This window comes from Dipodomys spectabilis, unplaced genomic scaffold (assembly GCF_019054845.1).
Source record: "Dipodomys spectabilis isolate Male_0828 unplaced genomic scaffold, ASM1905484v1 ptg000061l, whole genome shotgun sequence".
NCBI classification, from domain to species: domain Eukaryota; kingdom Metazoa; phylum Chordata; class Mammalia; order Rodentia; family Heteromyidae; genus Dipodomys; species Dipodomys spectabilis.
In genome coordinates this window covers 2,144,977-2,170,767 of record NW_024870738.1, presented here as the reverse complement: position 1 = coordinate 2,170,767, position 25,791 = coordinate 2,144,977, and the positions used below count along the sequence as shown (strand labels likewise).

The following is a 25,791-nucleotide window of genomic DNA, read 5'->3' as shown; positions in this document are numbered from 1 at the left end:
CTGGGGCCTCGAAAAACTGTATAGTAGGTGGGATTGCTTCAGTCATTAATCACTATACTTTATTACACGGTAACTGATAAGTGAATCTCCCACCACCAACCAGCTGCTTTGTAGGTCATTCCTACCTATTTGGCTCATGCATGGTGAGGGAAATACTTACTAGTGACACACATCACTAGGAATGGGCAAGTCAAGCCTAGAAAGACACTAGGTCCAGATGGAGACACCTAGAGACTAAGCAACTAACTAGAAGGCAAAGCAGAATAAAGTGCAAGGTCAGGGGCTGAGAATCAAAGCCATTTTTTCCATATGGAGGTACAGGGGGCTCACATCACTCTCTAAACTGTCCACAGAGTGCATATACCAAACCTCCCAATTATGACCAAGATGTCAACATTTCAAATGAAGATAGAGCCTGACAGGCTCTTACATGGCCCCTATGTATGTACTGCATTTCATTCATCAATTCACATCTCACATTTGTCTAAGCTGGAAGGGTTATCTTTTGCACCTTGGAAGTTTTTCCACTCAGTTTGACTTTTGAAAATCTGGCCTGCCAACATTATTCATGCTGATTACCATCTATTTGACACTCCTTTAGACTGTCTCACTTGCTTCACCATGGTGAAGAAAGGAGCACTGGGCAAGCTGGGAGGGCTTTGGCAGCATTGGAGAATTAATCCAGGTTCAAAAATCAGAATCTGATATAGGTCTACTGGTGTCATGAAAATGGTTTGCCTTTGAAAAAAAAAACAAATTTAAGAGAATCTCACTGGATAGCCCAGGATGGCTGAGAGCTTGTGTTCCTTCTTGCTCAGCTAGGATTACAAGTGCCCGCCATTATACCCAGTGCTGCATCATTTTCATTGGCGTCTTCTAATTTAGGAGCTCAGTGGAAATCTCTCTCATTCCTCTCTAATCTCAAGGTTCAGAGTCTAAAACTCTATAAATAATGGTGTGTCTTTATGAATGAGTAACCCTACTTCTAAACTTCTCAACAGGGAGATTCACATAAGATAAAAGTGAATTAAGGCTGTAATTGCTCAGGGTTACGTTATTTAGGCCTATCCCAACTATTAATGTGCATACTTGTGTCAACATTGTTATTAACTTAGAATAATTTCACATCCAATTTGGACATCCAACACACCTATAAAAAGAAGTGAGCTGAATGTATGTGTTTAGTGGAATTCAGGAAGAGCTAAGTCACAGTTAGTTGTTTTGACTAACTCATTATTCCAACACCATCGAACTACTTCTGCAACTTTATGCAGTTGCTAGTGCAGCTTTCAGGAACCACCAACTGCAAGGTGTGATGCAGTCAATTGAGTGGTCCCAGCCCTTTCTATTCTGTCATTGAAAACTACCACCTTCGTGAGCTTCTATTTTTTTTTTCTTTTATGAAAGAAATGCTGGTTTCCAAAATGGTGCTCAAAGAAAACCTCCAGTTCCCCAGTGACCAAATTCATCTTAATTGGATCACTTTTACCATAAGGAGGATTCTTTGCTCCTTCAAGTTCTAAAATTAGCAGGAGACCATGTAGTTTTGGCTTTGGATTATTGACAGAACAATTTGTCCCATTGGCTTTTTTGGCTTTGTTAGTTAGAAGATAATATTATTCTATTGTCAGATAGATGTTGGTTTCTTGTAGCTGCGAGTGGCTTAACACAAAAGGTATTCCCAGAGCCAACTGAAACCAGCAGGTAGAAATTGTTACACATCTGGATCAAAATAGAGGAAAAGTATATGCCACTTGCTTTGATAACCTCACATCATTTATTATCTGGGACTGAGGTTTTTAAAAGCAAACACTTCTATGGAGTTTAAGCAATCAGCATCTGATTATTGCTTAATGACTGAACTCTCATGAAGGCTCCGTAATAATTAAAATGTAAAAAAAAGAATTAAATGTCATTGGAGAATTTGAATTTTTAAAAGCTCAGGTTAAAGCATGAGAAATGTAATATTCTCTATACAAAATGAATTATTTCCTTTTCACTAAGCAGTCAGTTAAAAACTCTAATAATTCAACAGAACACACAGAGCAGAGTGGGTGAGTCACCCTGCCCCATGAAAACATTGTGATTATGCACTTGACTTTTCTAATGCGTCTAAATTATGTAAGGCTTTTATGGTTCGTACCTGAGGAGGACGGAAATATAATAACACTTGTCCCATAACTGTAGAATCATCTGGTGAGGCATCAGGGTAGACAGCCCTCAGTGGGGTTGTTTCTCAATGTTCTAAAGGATTTCTCTGCTTCGTCATGACACTGGGAGACTAGGGATCAGCCCAACAACTCCCTTCCCCTCCTAGGGATCAGTCTTGGAAGGAGTGTTAGGTGCTGACCTGCTTCAGGAGAGGTGTCTTTATTTATTCAGAAACAGTCACTTTTTTTTTTTTGTCACTCGTGGAGCCTGAACTTTGGGCCTGGGCGCTGTCCTTCAGCTCTTCATCTCAAGGTGAGAGCTCTGCCACTTGTCCCACAGTGCCACTTCTGGCCTTTTCTGCTTATGTGGTGCTGAGAAATCGAACCCAGGGCCTCATGCATGTGAGGCAAGTGCTCTACCACTGAGCTACCTTCTCAGCCCCAGAAACAGTCCCTTCTATAACCTATAACTCAATACTTTCTAAGGAAGTTCCTAAAACACCATGGAAAAGGAGGCCAGCTCGGTCAGCACATGACAAAAAGGCATGTCATCTTCCTAGAAGCCTTCCAGATGCCTAATAAGCCATTTCTAGGGCAAACTTCCAGCACATAGAGCAAATAATGATTCCCTAACCCAGACATCCATTCCTCTGAGAACTTCATCTCAAAAACAGCCAAATCCAAAAACTGTTTGGAGGTATGATTCAAGAGCTAGAATGCTTGTATAGTGAGCACTAGACCCTGAGTTCAAACTATAATACTACCAAAACAACTAAGCTGGAGAAGGGGATATACTCTTGTAACCCAAACACTTGGGAATTGGATGCAGAAGGATCCTAAGTTCAAGGACAGCTGGAGAGTTGGACAAAGTAATGAGACCCTGCCTCCTCTTTTTTTTTTTTTGGTTGGTTGTGGAGCCTAGGCAATGTTCCTCAGCTCTTCAGCTCAAGGTGAGCGCTCTACCACTTGAGCCACAGCGCCACTTCCAGCTTTTCTGCTTATGTGGTGCTGAGGAATGGAACCCAGGGCCTCATGCATGCAAGGCAAGCACTCTACCACTGAGCCACTTTCCAAGCCCTCCTCTTTCAAATATCATAAAATATCATTGGAGCCCAGGATTCTTCAAGACAGCACAAGAGACAGTGATGGAGTAAAATCTTGGAAGAAGAGCAGGGCCGGCCTTCAGAATTATCTCAGCATTCATGGCTCCTCGTTTACACATACTTTAGGTTGCTTGATAAAATGCAGGATGTTACCCAGGTGCAGGTGGCTCACACCTGTAATCCTAGCTACTCAAGAGGTTGATATCTGAAGACTGAGGTTCAAAACCAGCCTGGGCAGGAAAAACCTCAAGATTTCTGTTTCCAGTAAATCATCAAAAAGCTGGAAATGGAGCTGTGGCTCAAGTGGTACAGAACTAGCCTTGAGTACAAAAGCTCAGTGACAGCACCCAGGCCCTGAGTTGAAGATCCAGGACCAGCACAAAAAATAAAGCAGGATGTCTAGTCAAACATAAAGTTTAGATAAACAATAAGCACTTTAGCATATCTCAAATATTACATGGAATGTTTCATCCTATGCAATATATAGGCATATCTCAAATATTACATGGATCAAAAATGTACTAAAAAGTATTTGTTACATGCAAATCAAATTTACCTGTGTATTCTGTATTTTTATTGGTTACATGCAATTTCTCAACTCATATTCATTCCTAATTATCACTACCCGCATATCTATTGATCTCACATCTCATTCATTATACACAAAACATTTAGGATAATATGTGGCATATTCATTTTTTTCCAGAAACTACCACTGCACAAATCTCAAAGTCGTATGGTACATAATAAGAATTCCTTAAATGGCTGTAATTATTATTGTTCTGACATTTTAACAACTTGATTGCAGGAAGATTTTTTTTGATACCCTCATATCTGAGAGTTCTACAACTGTAGATTCATCCAACTGAGGATCAAAAATGCTTCTAAAAAATAAAATCCAGAAAGTTCCACAAAGCCAAATTTGGATTTACCACCAATATACCACTCTTTAAAAATGTATACACATGAACTAGTAGCACAATGTTCTCTAATCATTCCCCATTTGCTAGATCACCCCGGGCTCTCTCTCCTTCCCCTCTCCTTCCTGTGAACATGGTTCACCTCACATCTAGTTTATATGCTATATACCAGGGTCTATGACACTTCTATATTTACTAAACTTATGTAGATTTGCTTTCTTGTTATTAAGCCCTAAACAAGTCTCTATAATAAGCACTGACATGGCATTTACATTGCATTGTGTATTGTAATCTATGGAGGATTTAGTTATACTGAAAGATATCTATGGTTCTATACAAATATTATACCACTTTATGTGAAGGCACTTCAGGATCTATGACTTTTGGTACCCTCAAGGGTTCCTGAAACCAGTGCCCCACGGATACTAACGGCCACTTTATTCATATGACAACAGAACCTAAAAAAACTCACAAGCTAGTCATAAATGAAGGCGTTTTCTAGAATTGCGCAAAGCAGTCGAGCTGTTTTTTAATATTTTTTTATTGTAAAAATGCTGTACAGAGGGGTTACAGTTACATGAGCAACGTAATGAGTACATTTCCTAATGAACGTTGTTACCTCCTCCTTTGTTTTTCACCTACCAGAGCTGTTTTGAAGCAAATATTAAAAATATATGTAAGGAAGAAGGTTTGGGTTTAACAATTTTAGAAGAATCTAGCAGTCCTGCTGATTAAAACGTTAAGAAAAGCGTTCACAACTGGGAGAGAGAGGGAGATGGGGTAACATTGTCCCAAAAGAAATATACTCTTTACCTGACTTGTGTAACTGTAATCCCTCTGCATATCACCTTTATCATAGCAATAACAATTTTAAAAAAGAAAAACAATCACCGTCTCTGCTTTTCAGTGTCTTTCCTTAACCTCACTTAATAATATTTCCCTTTTAGAAGACTTGCAATATTTTTCAAGTATCTTTCAAACTCCTTATCTTTTCTCTGAGCATGTATTCACAGAACTGGGGGTGAATCGTGCAGAGACACCACTTTGGGGCTCAGTGAAACTCAAGGCTGCATTGGCTTTACAGCCAGCTTGTTCGACTGCCCTTAGCAAGGTTCATTCACTCCATCACCAAGGCCAGGGACACAGGGCAACCTTTTTCTGAGAACATTTATGTAAGCCTTGTGGATAAAAGAGCTAGAATAACTCCCAACCAATTTATCTTTTGCTTTTGGTTACCTTTCTTCATCTGATTTCCCAGTTTGAAATTTTTAAATGAAGCCCACCATTTGAAGCCACTTCCCAGTAGATCTTCTCTTTGTGAATTATATTAATTATCTTAAAGGGCACAAGTTTTATTTTGTAAAAGAAAAATTGTTGTAGTTGTGGAGGTGGGAGGGAAGGGATGGTAGGGGAAAAACAAAGGAGGAGGTAACAATGCTTAATAGGAAATGTATTCCTTGCCTTGCTCATGTAACGGTAACCCCTCTATACAGTAATTTTACAATAAAAATGTATTAAAAATAAAAAATTAATAAAAAATAAAAAAGAAAGAAAAAAATTGTGAAGTGTGAAAGAGCATTTACTGAATATTAATAACTCTTTGCCATGCAAAAGTTCAGGCCAATCAAAAGAATGGCCATTAAGACTTGAAGAGGAAGGAGGCTGTATATGTGGACACACACACACACACACACCTTAGTAGAACACATGGGAGGAAAGGAAGAGTTCTGTATTGATGACTAAATTTGAACTCTTCAGCACAAAACTATATAAGCTTGTTTGAACTTGACTTCAATATCCATTCTTGATCACCATTCATACCTCATATACAGTATGATCCTACCACACTTTCTTTTCTTTAGTGACCTTCTATAACACTATGCATAGGATAGGTTTTGACTATCCATTGTGACTGGAGGTTTGCTTCCCAGAGTGATAGTGATAGGAGGGAGGTGGAGCATTTGCGAGGTGGAGGGTGTGTATCTATCTGAAGTCCAAAGACAATTAGAAGTTTGCTATTGAACAGGTATGTGAAACTCCTTGGTAATTCTTATGGGGACCGGTACAAGCTCTTGAGTTCTATCTAGGAGAGGGTGGCTATAAAAGGCCCTCTTGTCCTTACTACTCCCTGAATCAAGATGTAACCACTTACTGAAGTATACAGCCTGCTATTTCCATCTGCCATTTGCCATTTGCCATAGAGTCTCACCAGAATTTTGCCAATGTAAGTACCAGGTCCTTAAACTCCCCAAACTTTATGCTAAATAATCCTTCTTTGTTTACAAGGCTAGCTGCCATTAGTATTTCATGATAGTTTTGAAAATCTAACAATTTCAAGCAAGTTTCTCTTGACCATGAGACCCTTACTCTTTCCCTCCCACTACTGAGCTCCTAAAAATCTCAAGACCAAGATTAAATAACACTTCCTCTATAAAGCCTTCCCAAAACTCCCTTGGCATGGATAGTTGCCACAATAACATTTTAAAAAGGCCTATAACAATTCTCACACTCTGTGAATCTATTGTCGATTTTACATTTCACAATGCTCATTCTGACTTTTTATCTTTGTGTCTCCAGTAATGAGACAGTCCTCAGCCAAATACAAAATAACTATGAGTAGAACGGAATTGGAAATAAGCTCATAGCTTATGATAGTTACATGATGTAATCTGTCCTCTAAAACAAAATGAACAAAAAAAGTCCAGAAATTTTAGAACCATACTTAGAGAGAAGCTAGTATAATTCTAATTACTTTTATAATGTCTTCAACTATTAAAAACTTCTACAAATGAGTATGTTTAAATTTAATTTAAAAAGGTCCTTATAAGATGGCTCATGCTTTTAAATCTAACTACTTAGGAGGTTGAGATTTGAGGATTGCGGTTTGAAGCCAATTCAGGCAGGAATGTCTATGAGATTCTCGTCCCCAATGAATTTCCAAAAAATGAGAAGTAGAGTTGGGGCTCAAGTGGTAGAATACTAGCCTTGAGCAAAAAAGGTCAGATACAGCACCTAGGCCCTGAGTTCACCACACACAAGAAATATCCTTATCTAGAACATACTGCCCCTTGAGAAGGGAAGGAGTCCCCAAATTAGTTGCTTTGAGGAGCTACACAGTGAGTTTTCCTAAGGCCTAAGATCTCCTCTATCTATATCATGTATATCTATCTATATAGATGGATATTTATATCTATATCAATCTATAGAGCTATATAGATACATATAGACAGAAAGATATAGATATATTTCTAAATATATCTCTTTATATAGATCTATACAGATCTATATAGATATACCTATATAGAGCTATCTAGAAAGATATTTATAGATATAGAGAGATATATTGATATATAGAGATGTATATCTTGAGATATATAGATATATCTACATCTATAGATGATATAGATACAGATATGTACATATAGAGAGAAAGTAGGGAGGGAAAGGATAAGAGACAGAAGGTATTTTAATTAGGTCCCACTTTATCAACATTTTTTGTAAATTTGTTGTTAACTTAGAGCTTTTATTGCATATCACGTTGTTTGTAGATAATAGGCTGTGTTTAAATGTTTTGACTCTATTGACTTGCAAAAAATAGTACAGAGTATAAAATGTAAAACATGTTCCTTTACCAGGTTGTAATCTGCAAACCATTCTTCTTACTTTATTATTGCCTTCCCAATTTTGCGTGGGCTTCATTTTATTAGAAAGAATACAGTGTGAATAATTTATATGAGCTTGCTTTTCTAACTTCAATGGTGCCTTGCATTCTTGTATCTTTTTTCTCCTCAGTAGTGGCAGTTCTTGGGCATATTTTCATCCCATCTGAAATGATTTGAAATGGCAAAGTCCAAATCTTAGGGCTACAACATTTCTTTGTCATCTATTTCTCTTGGGTAGTGTTTACCTCTAAGTATTGTTCATGTGAGAGGAAGTGAGGGTCACAGAAATGCAGTCACTTGCTCAAGCATAGGTAATATGCTCTGTGGAGCCAGGTCATAATCACTATGCTCCCTTGTCTCCATGAGGAAAAGTCAAGAGCTTCCTGAGTGGATTGGTAATTCATACACATTACCTGAGAGGCACCATCTTGATAGATATTAAGCAATCCTAGAGGATTTATAGGAAAAAAAAAAAACAGAAAAGACAGAGGATAAAGCTTAGGGAGCTATGTGATGGTCAGTGAGTTCAACGATGAGAATAAACAAGTAGAGTCAGATATAAGAATCTCCTGTGAGGAATTTTTCTGCTTTTAATGGGTATGGATATACATTCTTTCTATTTATTCCCTTTTAGATTAACATGATAACCCCCATCCTCCACCCTCTGGCAGCAAGTATCTACAGCCACTAATATCAGTTAATTTCTGGATGTTTATTTTATTTTACTTTATTTTAATTTTTTTGTGGGGCTTGAACTCAGGGCCTGGGCACTGTCCCTGAGCTTTTCTGCTCAAGGCTAGTGTTCTACCATTTTGAGCCACAGCTCCATTTCTGGTTTTCTGGTGGCTAATCAGAGATAAGAGTTGTGGACTTTCCTGCCCAGGCTGGCTTTGTACCATGATCCTCAGATCTCAGCCTCCTGAGGAGGATTACAAGCATGAGCCACTAGCACCTGTCTCTAAGGATGGCTCTTAACATGGTCTTATTCTTCACTTTCCGTGTCAAATTGATGATCAGGTCCATCAACCTTACCTTTCAAAAATATTTGAAGCATTTCCTTTCTCCACTATCATCAACACATCTCCTACCAGCGCAGATTTTCCCCACAGCTAGTGCCCAGACTCCTTTAGCCCCATCCCACCACTTTCTAATCTACATCTCCACACTTCAACTAACAAGCTCTTGTCAAAATGGAAATTTGACCTTAATGCAGCTGCTAAGCAGGGCCCATTGTACAACTCCTGGGGATGCTATGTACAGAGTGCACATGATTCCAAGAAGCCAGGAGGCATGTTTCCTTAGAAGAAAATATGAGAGCTGCCCCCTAGGTTTAGGTGATGCTGTATTACTTGGAGTGCAGGTAGAAATGGAGCACAGAAGTGGGCACCACTGCTCATCCAGAGATGGTCCACCTGGGTAGAAACTTCACCTGTATTAGAAAAGGACATGGGGAGGAGTGAGAGCTCATAGAAAAGTCTGCATTCGTGTTGGATAATTTTATGCATTCTATTTTCCCTCTAATAATTCTAGGCGGGTAAGTGAATAAAAAGCTAAGTTCCATATTTTGATGTTTTGCCTTCTTCCATGCAAAGGCAAACAAGGGGCAAACTAAGCCTGGTTCTCCTGCTAACCCCAAAGAAGCTGCTGCAACACACAGGGTCCACGTGCCATCCTGATCTCACTATACTTCCTATACATCTTGTCACCCCCTATAGCACCCCAAACCCAAAATACATTAATAAAGATCAGAACAGACATCAGCTCTGTATATGGCCAGTTTCCACTTGTCTGCCTCAGTCCTCTCCCTTAAGGCTCTGGGCTGCTGCCACTGCAGGTCTTGGCCTGTGTACAATCTCATGTCATGTGGCTTTGGCCCATAGCCCTTCCTCAATGTCAGGCTCACATCGGTGCCTTGGGATGTGTTCCACAGAGCCTATTGATTTCTTTCACTGCAGTCCAAGCCACTACCCTGTGCTACCTAGCTGCCATGCTATTGGATCCAATGCTTCTTTCTTACCAGACTATACGTCCTTCAAGAACAGGTCCTGGGGCATTTATGAATGGCATATAACCTGAGCTGGCAGAGAGACTGGCCCATAGGGTCATAGGGTTGGGAGCTCCCATCTAGTGTTGGCATACCTTCTAATGAATGAATTCATGAAGATTTCTAATGCCTTGGCTTACTTATATGATTTTCATCTCACTTGTAGCTAACTGCCACAACCTCCTCTCCGAACTCTGCCCCTTGTCCACACCCTCCTCCCCCACCCCGCACTGCCTTTACAGCCAGCTTGGCTCACATAATCCTGTCTCATTTGCTTACCCCTCTGCTCAGTCCCATCTTCAGATGCCCAAAACTTCCAGTGGGCACTTCAGAATCCAGAGAAGGGTAGAGGGGGTTCATTATCATCGAGATCCACTTTTTGTTGAGGCCTACAATATTCCCCAATTCCTACCTTTTACATCTATTTACACTTAACTTCCTGTTGCATCCTTCACAAGGCTGGTTATACTCCTGTCCTGATTGAAATGCCTTTGCTCTTTCTCAGCTGCAGTGTTACGTCTCCTGAACCTTGAGGAGGAAGTAGCAGTTTTCTGCAGTTCTCTTTCCCAATCAAGCCCTGCCATTGCAGAAGCATACTGCGATGCCTGCCATCGCAGTTTTGTTCACTGCCAATCTGAACTCAAATAGCCAATGTGCTTATTCATCTATCTTAGTGCTGTGCACAGAGCCCAATGAATAAAGTTAATGGAAGAATGAAAAAACACAGGAATTACTTCCTGGGAGTGAAAAATAAGAATGATACTAGGGGTGGGCAGGAATAAGGTGGAAAATCTAAGAAAGCTCTGGCTTTCCCATCTTGCTGTGTGGTAGCAAGGGAGGCAGTTCCACATGAATTTTGAGGGTCAGAGGACAAGCAGAGCATTTATAGACCACAAAATTGTGAGAGGACAGACATGACAGCTGACCCCAAAGAAACAATCCTAGATGACAAGGGGGACAGCAGGAGAGCTACAGAACTTGAGAAATTGAACAGTGAGAGGAAGATGAATAGCATAAAGGAAGCCAAGGACAATGAAGACACGCTGGACCCTTCATAGCTGCCTCTCTCACCAGAAGGTTACCAGAGACCACTGCCAGCAAAGGGATAGATGGAGCTCTGTCCTGTTCGCCAGTGTCATTAGAACTTTGCTTCTCATTTACCTTCTTGAGCTTGCTGTGGGGGAAGCAAGTCCTAGAGGTATTCTCAAATGGACTGTTCAAAAAGATTCAGAATCAATAAGGCCAGTCTCAACATCAGTTGGATGGACCAGGCCTCTAGAATGCAGAAGTGAAATCTGGGACTAAAAGGCTCATCTCAGATACAACCTTCCAGCCTGATGTACAGTGTACTTGAAGAGAGTTGGGGAGGGGATGGAAGAAAGGGAGGAAGGAAGGAAGGAAGGAAGGAAGGAAGGAAGGAAGGAAGGAAGGAAGGAAGGAAGGAAGGAAGGAAGGAAGGAAGGAAGGGAGGGGGGAGGGAGGGAGGGAAGGAGGGAGGGAGAAAGGGAGAAAAGAAAGAAGGGAGGAAGGGAAGAAAAGAAATGAAGAGAAAAGAAGGAATAAAGAAAGAAGGGCAGGAGAGAGGGAAGGAGGGAAGGAAGGAAAGGAAGGAATGATTCAGTAAGTATCTCAGTATTTTGGATAGATTCCAACCAAGGGAAACCATTTGAAACTTAGTAAATCTGTCTCTATGGCCTTGTGACCAGCACCATTATTCCAAACTGGCTCCTTGATATAGGAAGAGTCCTTCTTATGATGAAATGAGGATGTATATGTGCCCAGCCAGTCTTGTTTTGGACAACTGGTTGACATGCCTGAGTTACTCTGTCTTTTTTGCCTGGCACTGCCTCACTCATGATCCCCATTCCTTTTTTATTTTATTTATCATTATTTTTTGTCAGATGTGGGCTTGAACTCAGGGCCTGAATGCTGTCCCTGAGCTCTTTTGCTCAAGGCTAGAATTCTACCACTTTGGGCCACAAAACCACCTCTGGTTTTCTGCTGGATAGTTGGAGATCAAAGTTCCTGCCCAGGGTATCTTTGAACCACAATCTTCAGATCTCAGTCTCCTGAATAACTAGAGTTACAAGAGTGGGCCACCAGTGTCCAGCCCCATCCATGTTTAGAAGTCCCCTTTTCTCCTGAGGGCATATGTTTCCAATACAACCCAACAATACCAGAGACCACCTCCCCAGCCATCACCTTTTATTGAGTTCTTATACTCTTAGCTACTAATCACTAGGCCTCAGGTCCCCAGGGCCAGAGAACTAGACACCAAAAAACAATCTGATAGCCCCAGATGATCCAATCCTGAGCCTGATTGCCCTTTATTACCTATTTTTCTAGAATAATAAACACTCTTGTCCATATTTCACCCCTCTCCATCTGCTTCCTGCCTTACCCTGGCACATTGCTCAGTGGTACGTCCTCCTGGACACCACGAGTAATAAACTATTAAATAGCATCATTTCCCATGTCTGGCAGCTTCACTTTGCCTTCACTTTACCAATTAAGCCATGCTTCCAGACCCTCTTTAAAAAAAAAGAAAAAAGAAAAGAAAAACTTGGTACAGAAACAAATTTCCAACAGTGTCTATATCCTAAACATAAATGATTAGCATTTTGCCTGGTTTGCAATGAATGTGCAGCATAGATGTTGTTTGCGTGAGACTAAGTAGTCAGCCGACCTCATTCTCAAGTGCTCTCTGTCATCGAGTGTGCTCTCTTCTTTCTAACCACATGGTGCTAATGCCAGGGGCATCACCTCCCTCTCCATTTGCAAGACATCACTTTCTGGGCTGTCATGCCGGCAACTTGTCACTGCCTTCTGTAAATAGGCTGTCAAATTCTGCTTTAATACACACACACATCGCAACAGTAGACTACACAGGGACTCAAACTGAGAGTGTGTGAGTTGTTTTATGTGCCAAATAGCAACAACAGATGCCTTCAAATGCATTTGGTCAGCGCCCTGGCTTCTGGAACACTGTGAACCCATCAAAAGCACTGGCAACCTGGGCCATGGAAATAATGGGTAGCAGGCCAGGTTTCTGGTGGTGACTTAAAGGGAGCTCATTCATTCATTATCCAGGTCTTAACTCCTCTTTTCCTTTCTTTCCTCCAATGCTGCTGAAGAGAAGTGAAAATTTTCTAGCGTCTCTTATTATCATCATGTTAGTTAATAGCTGAGCTATACTCTCTCTGCTGTGGTCAATGCTTATACCTGTCCCTAGAGCCCTGTCTGTCACAGGACTCAGAGAGAGATATAAACATTGGGTGGTTATATGACACACTGCCTTAGGAATTATACCAATGATGAGGCAAGTATTTCAATAGAATAAAATAAATTTGCTTGTAGGGAAATAACAAAATGCTCAAATAAGGATGCAGGATAACCCACTGTAACAATGAGATGTACAAGACATTATGTTGAAAACAAACTTTACAACTTGGGGGGGGGGGGTGGGAGAGGGGAGGGAGGAGTTGAGGAGGCAAGGAGGAAGGGGATGGTAGGGCAAACAAAGGAGGGTGCAACAATGCTAGATAGGAAATGGACTCATTACCTTATTCATGTAACTGTACAGTATCTTTACAATAAAAAATAAATATTAAAAATAATAAAATAAATTTGCTTGTAAGAACATAATTTAGATTGTAATAGCATATGCTATACCATTGGAAAAGATAAGGCTTTTTTTTTTGTTTTTTTTGGGGGGGGTCCGGTTGTGGGGCCTGAACTCTGGGCCTGAGCGCTGTCCCTCAGCTCTTCAGCTCAAGGCTAGTATTCTACCACTTGAGCCACAGCACCACTTCCGGCTTTTTTTTCTTTTTGCTTATGTGGTGCTGAGGAATCGAACCCAGGGCCTCAGGCATGCAAGGCAAGCGCTCTACCACTGAGCCAACTTCCCAGCCCAAGATAAGGTTTTTGAATGACAGTCCTTATCTACCTATATTTTAAGGGCCCCAGAGAAGATTCCCTGAGTGATCTTCTATCTATAGTGGGTTACATTGTGGCCTCCAACATGATATATCCATGACCCAACTTCCAGTACCTGTGAATGTGACTTCACTTTTTAAAGGGATATTTGATGATATAATTAGGGACTTGGATGTATAAATCAGTGGTAGAGTGCTTTGCTTAGCATGCTTGAGGCCTTGGCTTCTATCCAGCTGATTGCAAAACAAAAAGGTGTGATTCGGGATCTTGAGTTGAAATTATTTTGTTTTAATTGGTTGGGCTGTAATCCTAATGACAAAAGGAGACAAAGTCATATATGAGTAGCCTCAGAAAAAAACAGGTAAAGACAGAGGTAGAAATCAGAGCTGGGCAGCCATTTGTTAAGAAATACCTGGAGCCAACAGACAAGGAAAGATTTAACTGTAGAACATTCAGAGAGACCATGATCCTACCAAAATCTTAGTTTAGGACTTAAGGTCTATAGACTTTTGAAAGAATACACGTCTGTAGTTTTGAGGTATTCAGTATGTTATAATAGTCCTAGGAAACAAACTTAGTATCAGCTGGACATTGAAAAGTATCCTTGTCTCAAAGTATTGAAAGTCATTGTGTTTCTCCTGGGCATCTACCCAAAACATCACAAGGCAGGATACTGTAAATACACTTGTGTATCCATATTCATTCCTGCACTATTCACAATAGCCAAGTTATAGAAGCAGCCCAGAAGCCCTACCATACATGAATGGATCCAAAAAACTGTGGTACCTATACACAATGGAATTTTACACAGCCATTAGGATGAATAACATTATGTCATTTGCAAGGAAATGGATGGACCTAGAACAAATCATGTTAAGTAAGGTAAGCGAAGCTCAGAGACACAAATGGCATTTGCCAAAGCTATATGTAAAATACCCTGGGACATGATAAACTGTACAGGACACTAGGTATTCACACACAGTGACACCAAAGGAGGATACTCTTAGGAAGGGAACACAAAAATGTCAAGCCTGTGTACTTGATCATATAAAATAATATTTATTGAAATGAACTCCAGGAAATGGAAACAAGAGGTTTTTTTAGTTTCTGCTTTTCTTTTTGTTTTTCTTGTTGTCTTTTTTGTTCATTTATCTGTCTTTCAGATGGTAGGGGGGGATACAGAAAAGGAGGGACAAAGATGAATAACTGCAACAGTGATACTCACTAGACGCTATGCTGAAAATGAGCTATACAAATTATGAGTGACGATGGGAGGGAAAAGCTGGGAGAGAGCGAAGGAAGGGGTGACATGATCCCAAAAGAAATGTATTCTTTACCTACCTTATGTAACTCTAACCCCTCCGTAGATCACTTTTATAAAAAACAATAAAAATGAAAAGCTCACTGTGTTCAATTTACATTTAGCCAGTTTTGTTTAGCTCTGTTCCCTGCAAACAGCCAAAGCCAACCAGTCATATAGTACAGGAAACCAGATGGAATGATATTCCTAGCGAAGTCTAGCAGTTTGTTCACCTGCCTGCTCTTCTGCATATAACTTTCAAATTGTCACAGAGGTGAGGGCGGTTCCCATCTGCACCTTTTCCCCAATGATGCAAAACCATCATGTCCTCAACCATCTTTTGCTTGGGTATTTGTACAGAGAAGCTTTCCTTAATATTCCAACTGAAATTTCATCGCTCTGGTTATGTAGAAAAAGCATTCTCATAAGCAATACATAAACATTCTTCAAAATGTAACATGTCCAAGAAAGAAAGCAGCACCATGAGATTGCAGAGTCTGTCATAGTTCAAGAAAGACCGGGTTTGCATTATTTTGTTAGATAAGGTCATTTATACCTCGCTATTACACCGCACTGGCTCATTCCCCGCCGCCCCCCCTCCGCCCCCGAGAAATTTCATCTCCTTTTAATGACTCTGAGCTGACAAAACTAGAGTGATATTAAATGGCTTCTGTGATCATTCTCCAAAGCCTCGGAGCCCATTTAGGTCTGTGGAGTTCAAGGAGTTCAAAATTCAGATTTTCTCTTTTCATCTACTTGAGACTTTGGCTGAAGAGTCAAACAGCTATCTCTGATTTTCTCCCAAATGATTAGATAAATACACAAATATATAAAGTAGACATATAACTGTCAGAATACTATATTGTTTGAGCACAAAATGATTCTTTAATATACTCACTTTTGGAACTCATTTTTCCCCCCAAAGATGTTCACTGTCTCTGCGGAGGGATATGTAGCGTGGGCTGCGGCTTTGACAATCAGCCAGTTTTAAACTAGTAAAGAAATGTCAGCAATTAAGCAGAGCATGGTAACATGTTATAGCTATTTTATTTGTTGGAAGATGAAAAGGAATTTTTATCAAGCTGGCCTGGATGACTCCTCTCAACATTTCAGGACGCTGGGGACCCGTTGTGACTCAGACTTGTTTGCCACTGGCATTTGAGTCCTGTGGAGATGACACAGGAATCTTTTTTTTCTTCATTGTTTTGACAAAGTTTTGATACCGCAAATAAGCTAAAAGTTTTCAACTTGCCAATTTTATATGTGTACAGTTGCCTTCTATTAATCTATCCCTATAGGCTCCAAATGAATTGTGTATTTTTCAGCTCAGCTCACTGACTGGGCAAATCTAGCACAATTTTATAATTACTGGAGTGTGGTCTCAATGTCCCCTAGTCCCCGCCATTGAGAACAGAACTACATGAACTTACCCTCACTGAGGCATACATGCTTAATAGCAGTTAACATCCAATTTACTACTCAGTTCCTTGGTGGAACAAGAGCTAATGGTAGAGAATACACATGGACAATCATGTTTGCAATAAAACCTAATAAGTCTGCCAGGGAAAGGGAAAAAAAGCAAACACAAAAGCAAAGCAAACATTGAACCATCAAAATACATTATTCAAATATTTAAAAAAAGAGTAGCCAGGCACCAGTGGCTCATGCTTATAATCGTACCTACTCAGGAGGCTGAGATTGGAGAATCACTGATCAAGACCAGCCCAGGCAGGACAGGCCATGTGTTTAAGCCCCAAGATTATATATATATATATATATATATATATATTAGAAATCCATATACATAAGATATATATATATATATATATATATATATATATATGGGTTAAGTGTAAACTTAAATTTGTGAATTAGCTAATTGATCCAATCCCTGGCTTGATTGTGGTCATTATGAGATGAAGCAGATATTTTAGTGTTGTTAGACATGAGACCTTGAGAGTCTCCAGCCTTACCCTCCTCCAACAAACAAACTCTACCTAATTACATAAGAAAGAAAACTGGCTCCTCCTCTAACCCTACCTTTTACAGAATTGTGGCACTTTGCTGAGAACACAGGAATGTTTCATTGAAAAGAATCAGAATGGCTAAAAGATGAATGAAGGTAAGTGCTACTAAGATTCAGTTCCAATCAGAAAAACCTGAAAGCAAAATTTAAATTCTAATTATGATATTTAAATTACATGGCATATGTATGCACCTATGCCCCTCTATATATTAAATACTCATAAGGAAAAATAATTGGGAAATATGCCCTGAGTTTTTAACTGTTAATTTTATTCATTTATTTTTACAGCTTTTTAAATTCAATAAATCAATGGCCAAAAATCAACTCTGGGCTATTAATAGATCTACCAGCAGTCACATCATGGAAACTGACATCACATTCTCTCCAGCTAGCATTGACAATAGCTTCTAGCCTTCTGTACCCTTGTTTAAATTAAAAAACAAAACCAAACAAAATTTAAAAAAACAATGGTTCCCTTCAGGGAAAGCTTTGTAGTATAGATTATTGCAATTACAGAAGTAATGTTGTTTAAAAATATGGTTTTAAAAAGTCATAGAAATGACATCCAGAGTGGAGCCAAATCAAATTGCAAGGAAGGACCCAAATAAGGGCTATCTGAATATTTTCAGTAGATATTCACTTGCTTGTGCTAACATACATCCAGCCCTGAATTTTTAAAGTCATGTCTTTTCTTTGCCCTAAGTGTTACAACGGAATTCTTTTTCTGTTTCCATCATCTTTTTTCTCTGAAATTTAAATTGTGGTAAGTAAAAACTCCTTTCAGAGAAGCGACCAAACATTATAGACAGTTGCTATTGAACTACTCTACCTAGTGGTTTTCTAAAGATAAACTCACCAGGGACTTAAAAGAATATATCTTAGTATTATCTCTTTGCAGCAAAGTAGCCAGGGAAAAATAATGCATTTTACATACCAACTCTCTTTCTATTTTTGTTTATTGTGATAAAAAGTACATAACAAAATTTACCATTTTAACCATTTTAAATTACTGTTCCGTAAAATTTACTACATACATACTGTTGTACAACAATTATTACCATCTAGTTCCAGAAGTTTTTCCTCTCCCAAACTTAAAATCTGTCCTAGGATAAAGTAACTCTTCACATGCCATCTCTCCATTCTCTGGCAATCATCATTAAAATATTTCATTGCATAGATAAAATAAATCATGTTTATCTAGCTATCTGTTGATAGACATTTGGGATACATGTACAAATGACTGTTTCCGACTCTGATTTCACTTCTTTCCTGATATATACTAGGAAGTGGAATTGCTAGATCATATAGAAAAATCTTTATTTAATTTTTGGAGATATTGCCGCAGCATTTTTTATACAGGATACATTACTTTACATTACCACCACCAACACACAAGGATCCAAGTTCTCCATATCCTCATCAACACTTCTTTCCTATTGTTGTGATGATATCTATTCTGAAGGCTATAAAATAGTATATCATTGATATATGCTTCCTTAATGATGAGTGACACTGAACATCATTTTGTGTGCTGATTGGCCATTTGTATATCTCTTTTTTGGAGAAAGGACTCTTTCTAGGGTCCTTTGTTCATTTGTAATCAGGCTGGTTTTTTACTTTTGTGATTGAGTTATAGTAAATTTCAATATATATTAGATATCTATCTCTTAACAGATGTATGTTATTCAGATTCTTTTTGTCCATTTTGTAGGCTGCCTTTTCACTCTTGGTAGCATTTTAGATATAGGAAAGTTTATTTTAAGGAATTCTATGTTTTTGTAAATAAGACCCATGATTTTTCCTTTGAAACTAAGAGATAATTATAAATATTCCCAAAAGTACTATCATTTTTATCTGTATAGAAATAAAAAAAAATGTGTTGGGGGCCTTAATGCTTTTATACAGGGCAGATATTTTTAGCTTGTTTTGACTGAGGTATATGTAAAAGGAGTCAGTAACTTAGCGTGACAAAACACAGATTGCCTTGTCAGTCCAGGCTGCTATAACAAATTACCATAGTGGGAGCATTAAACAATGATCATTTATTTCTCATAATTCTGGAACCTGAGAACTCCAAGGAAAGGTGCCAGCACGGCCAGTGTCTAGTGAGAGATTGCTTCTACTTTAAACACAGCTACTAGCTCACTGTGTCCTCACATGGCACAAAGAGAACAGAAAGAGTTCTCTGAGGTTCCTTATATAAGGGTGCTGTGAATACTCATGACTCCACTGTCAGGACCTAGCTAACTCCTCATAACACCTAATATTATCGCACGGTGATCAGGGTTTCAACATATACACATGGAGAGGAACCAAACATTCAGTCCATTGTATGTATACATGCACCTCATACTCAAATACAAATGATTGGAGTGCGTGTGCATCTATCATCTATCCATCTACCCATTTATGTAGCTATCATATACATTGGCTTTGATCTTTTCTTCTTAACACACAGACCCAGTTATGAATTCCTTCCTAATGGAGGGCAAATAAAATTTTATTCCAAAGAAAACTAGCAAGGAAGAGCCAGATAGTTCATCTATACATAACCACCACCTTGAAAATCTCTTTTGTTCTAGAAGAAAATCCATCTATTCATTCATTCATTCATTCATTCATTCACCTTCCCCAGGCACCAAATAATAACATTTTCCATTAACATCACTTTCTTTAAAACTGTGCAGTTACTATAAGGGATATAGAATGTGCTTTAAGCATATATGAAGGTATTTGCTGGTATATTTAAAGTGTTCCCATGGCATATACAAATCTTAGTAGATGAAACATACTTGTAAGATACTAAATACATATGCCTTGCTAGGAAGAAGAAAAAGAAAAAACATTCCCTTACCTCACCTTTAGAGGAAGAATATCATGCTACCCATACCACAAATTATCCAAATGCCTTTTCATTTACCAAGAATCCAAAATATGTACACACTGCATACATTGAGATTTGCTAATATTCTCCGCAGCCAGCTTTTCTCACACTGCATTCTCATCTCTGTTCCTTCAGTGGGGAAAGGAGAGGCAATGACATCTTATTCTGCCACTTGACATCTTTGGATAGATTTTTTTCCTACTTCTTGACAAAATTTTCTTTCATCACTTAATGTGATTTTCAGCTGAACAATTTATACGACTGGTTATACAGCTTCTTGGGAAAAAATAATAATCACGATGAATCAAATTTGCAAAAGACCAAATTGTCTTATTTGGATCTAAGAAGCCAGGCAAGGTTTTCAATAACGTAACAAAGCCATACTGGAGCAAATCTTGGCTCAGGATTACCTTTATAGTCCCAGATACTAGGAAATCTTTGTTGCAGAACTGGATAGTTGTAGGAAAGGCAAGTAAACCCACATGCATGCTCTCTCCCATTTGGTTCAGGGATATGCATACTTCTTCAAAATGGCAGGTACTCCTGAACTGTGTGAACGAGATTGACACACAGCATGACAGTCACACTCCACCAAGCTGGAAGCCAATACCTTCTTCCTCAGGGGTAAGGGGCAGCTAGCTATACCTGCCTGCCCACTCTGAGACCATGGCTACCAGATACTCCAGCCTAGCTCCTCTTAACTTTGGCCTTCCACACAGAAGTGAGTGATGGTTCCATCAGGGAATACGGAATATAGGTAATGAACTTGGATTAGAACACATGTGTTGGGGCTACTTGAGAATTGATCCTAATTATTCTTTAGTTGAGTTCAATATAGGTGAGCATTTAGACATTTTAGTAGTTAATTATAAGTAAAAGCAAAGTGTTCTGGCTTTATCACTTACTACAAATATGGCCTTGGCAAGTTTCTTTAACCTCTCTGAAGTTCCACTCCCTCCTATGAACAGTAATGGTAATAGTGTCTTTGCCCAGGAGTGTCATGAATGTTAAATACAGTTCTGTTGAGACTCATACATGGGTAAAATGAGTACTTAGTGAATAGCAACCTCTATTCTCATTAACTCGACCACACTTTTTAACTAACTGTAGCCTTCTGTTACAAAAACAAACCTTAGTTTTTAAAATTTGCTATTTTTTCCAGAGACATAAACAAATACAGTTAAATATAATGATAGAAAGCTGAAGCCAAATGCTATTGAAGATTTTCAGGACCTGATGTTTATATAGTTTGGGGTGAGACCTTATTAAAGGCAAGAATATAAAATGATGAATGTGAAATTAAATTAGACCCAAGGTCTTATAAGGAGCTTATGCAAGTGTAGAACACTGAAGCTTCAAGGTCATTAACTTGATAGTAAACTTCTCTCTGAATAACGTTCTGAATAGCAACCCAGTCATTTTGAGCTTCAGATGATGAGTCCAGTATAATTGGTTTCTAGCCTTCCACAAGGGATAAGTCACTCTTTGGGGAAGAATGTCTATTAGATGAATAATAATTGGATGTCAGAGTGGTAGCTGGTCATGTGCTAAGATGGAGAGACACCATGCAGAGATAGAAAAATGATCTGAGGGATGAAACACAGCCTCTACAAATGGCTAAACCCATTGCTTTGTGGATTTGTGCTGGCCAATGGCTGCCAGTGTACCAGGGGGAACAGTTGAGAGGACTCTCCATTTGACAATGCCCTCTAGAATGAACTATAGCATTATCAAATCTGAGGTAAATACGCTTTCTTCAAATGTTCTCTCTCATTTGCTGCCCTCTTCTACTTAGAGCACATCTTGTCCTGTCATGACTGTACCCTCTAATAAAGGTTTAATCAATAAATTGAAGAGCATTCATTCAAAAAGCATTTTCCACGAACCTTTTCTACTTTGATATTTTCCTTACCTCCAGTTTTCATTTCCTGTCTCTTGACCTGTTTTCTTTTTAACATATTACGAAGTTAATTTGAAAAGTCCAACCTGTTGCAACTTATAGTCCAGGTTAGTTTTAATCAGAAACATTTTGAAAATTTAATTAAATATGACACAATTTATCTAGGCCCACTAATGTTATTTCTAAAACAACTTTCCTTCTCAATAAAGATGAGGTCACAATGGCCAAAGCACATGTTAGACCTCTATGAACAATTCTCACAAACGTATCTGCTGGCTTATCTTCTGAAATCTGGCAAAAAAAATAGGTTAGAAGTTTTGCACTTACAAAGCAATGTACTCATTAAAATATCTTTGAAGGCTGAGAATTGGGGGGAAATTCTCTAATCTTTTTTAATTATAAAATCACAGGCTATTAAAAATAGAAGGTCAACGAGATGTACAAACCACTATGTTGAAAATGAACTTTACAACGTTGCGGGATCAGGAGGGAGAAGTTAGGGAGGTGGGGAGGGAAGAGATGGTAGGGGAAAAACAAAGTAGGAAGTAACAACACTCGATAGGAAATGTACTCATTACCTTACTCATGTAACTGTAACCTCTCTGTACAGTATTTTTGCAATAAAAAATATATACAAAAAAAGAAAAAAAAATAGAAGGTCAAATCCTACAGAACCAAGAGATTAAGGAACAAAGAGGAAAGCACTTCCTTTTCTATCTGCTAGTATATACTCCTACAGCAACATGGCCTGATTTCCCTCTGCTTTGTTCTTGACAATTTGGATATAATATTTTAGTCAATCTTTCAGCTCTCCTAGTTGGTACTTTCATAAGTATATTATATACATAAACATCTGTTTTATACATTATTAATTTTAAGACAGGGTCTATTTCCTTTGGACTATAAGAGAAATAAATAGACCTATGCTTTGTCTTTTCTTAAGCAGGAGAAAGAACATATAGAATTTATTACATGCCTACAGCATGGGAGTATTATATTCTGTGTGCTTCCTCTCAGCCTGCATTTTTACTCCTCTCCTTAATTTTTCTTTGATATATTATATTTTATGTTTCTCAGATGATTTGTATTTTTAAATATTGTACTTGTAACTTGGGACTCTATTGCTTAATGTATTCATTTTAGGCAGTGCCTTTTTACTCATGACTCAGAAACATGAAGAAATTCATATTCTAAAATTTCCCTGTATTCTCTCCATGTTTCTTAGTTGTGTCATATACATTATATATTTATATTTATATTATATAAATTATATTATTAGATATTTACCATTTGCTCATGCTGTAATCCAAGCTACTCAGAAGGCTGAAATCTGAGGATTGAGTTTTGAAGCCAGACTGGGCAGGAAAGTCCATGAGACTGCCAATTAACCAGCAAGAAAACTAGGATATGAGATGTGGAACAATTGGTAGAGGAACAGTGTTGAGCAAAATAGCTAAGGAACAGTGCCCAGTCCCTGAGTTCAAGCCCCAGTACTTGCACAAAACGTTATTAATGACCTATTAGGAAAACAAAACATTTCCCTTCTCTGCTGTTATTCTAATTCCTGTAGTCAAATAGAGTTTTATAATGAAATAAATATGCTGTGCACTTTTTGCTTCTCTATTCATTTCTGGTTGAGATCTCTCAGTCAAGTTTCCTGTTTCAAGATGTCTCACCCACTGCAGATTCCAAAATGTCTCTCTTCTACATTCTCATGTCAATGTCTACTTGGCTGCACAGTAACTTCCTGCCTTTTGTCATTGTCATTGTCTGCCCTGACACTTTGGCTGTTTGATACTTGGGGCTGGCTCTGAAAGATCTGGAACTGGCTTCCAAGACCCACTCCTTCGTACCCCGGAAGACTGACTTTTCATAAAACAGGAGGATTACAAGACTCTTTATCCTCCTGACCATTTTCAATACAAAATAAGATGTCTCCATTTGGCTTGCTGGGAGCCTGTTGAGTCACAGATGTGGATGTTTATGGTAATTCTGCCTTTTTTGCAATTATTTTTCTTTACTTGACAGAATCTGTGTGCAGCTAACATCCAGCAGCTATCTTCCCTCTAACTTGCTCACCCCCCTAGCCTGTATTGCCTTCTGCACACATGGTTTATCTGAGTACCTTCTTCTAACATGAGGATAGGGGCACTTGCTTTCCAGGTTCTACTCTTTCTGGGGCACTGACTGGGCCTTTCTCACCTGCTTCATGATTGCAGAGGGCTTACTTCCAGAGGCCCCTTGCTTTAGGTTATCTGTCACTAAGCACGGTGATCTGCATCATGGTTGGCAATTTGGGGTTTGTTTGACAGACTTTCACAAATGTCTCCTTTCCTTTCATTCAATCGCAATTTTCTTTTCTGTTTTGCCTTTTATCATTTTAAACTGTTTCCTATTGACCTATGAAAAGACAGGAGGGTCAGAACACCCTAACTGTTCTCAATCCACTGAAAAACATGCTGGATGCAGGGCATCCTTAATCTGAGAGAACTGCATTCTTCAGTTGTGTTTTATTTAGCTTAGTTCATGATCCGGAATGTTTTAGAAAATGATTTTTTTCTGAGGTCTTGTAGACATTGAAGGCTCATTCAAGATGTTTCCCCCTCCCACTCTGAAATATCTACGTATTATAAAGAGAAGTCCTGGGGTAGATGTCTTGAGTTCTTACTCCATGGGGTATTGCTGGGGTCCCCTTCTGCACTCTTCCTGTGGGTATGACTTAACTCCCGCAGATCCCAATTTTATCTATTCCAAGCATGACAGATAGGATCTCAAAATGTCCTAGTTCTCTGCTTCCCTCACACTTATAAAAATAATAAGGCAGATGAGCAAGGGTAAGTAATGGATGCTTCTTTTCTATTTTCCTTTCTTTATGGCTTAAGAAAACTCAGAGTTTGACTTTAGCAACTGCAATGTCCCAAGCCTCCAGAGGCATCAGCTGTGGGAAATCAAACCTCAATGAAAAATCTACAATTTCATTTCAAATCTTGGTTGCTGCTCATAAAATATAAAGGTCTGTAAATATTCTTAAGTGATGCTAAAGAAATAACTTGTATTATCAGGCCTTGTGGGTTTAATTGAGTGAAACCAATCTTTAATGTTTCCTCTAAGTAAGTATTCATAAAAACAATAGCCATGTATGTGTTTGTCTGCTTACAAAATACTGCTTCAAATGAAAAATTATAGTGTTGACTTAAATAACATAGTTTAGCATGGAAAAAAATGAAATACATATGAAGTATCTATATATACACTATAATGCAATAAATATTTAAACACAAAATAAAAAATATTTGGCATATTTCATTATAATATTCTGTATGCTACTTTTTGGCAGTACAAAGGTTTAAACTAATGGTGTCATGCTTGCTAAGAAAGCACTTTACTACTTGAGCCACTTGGATAGCTGTCACTATTTTATTGGGTATGCTTGTGTGTGCATATATGTGCATTTGTGTATTGTAGCTTGAAGTCAGAGCCTCATGCTCTCATTCAGTTTGCTTGCCCAGCTGGCATTCCAAAACTTGGTGTCACATATCCAGTCTGACATTTTGCTAGTCCATTGTGAATGAAGTCTCAGGAACATTTTTGTTGGTATGACTTCAGACAATAATTACCCTCCAGGTCTCAGCCTCCTGAGTAGCTAGAATTATAAGTTTGAGTCACTGGCTCCCAGCTTACTACTTTAAAATAATTATTTCCACTTTGCTGGTACTGGGGTTTGAACTCAGACCTTGCAATTACTAGGCAGGAACTCTAAGACTTGAGCCATGCCCCCAGACATATTCCCTCTTTCATAAACTAAATGCTAACAGTTTAAATATACTGATATTAGATTAGAATGAAAAATTCAATGTTTTGGAACT

At 38.7% G+C, this 25,791-nt stretch overlaps 1 protein-coding gene across 1 annotated transcript in view; it reads right to left on the bottom strand.

Annotated features, from left to right (window-relative positions):
• Window positions 1–25,791, bottom strand: part of Frmpd4 (FERM and PDZ domain containing 4) — a 312,460-nt gene that overhangs the window by 278,923 nt on the left and 7,746 nt on the right. The window lies entirely within an intron of this gene.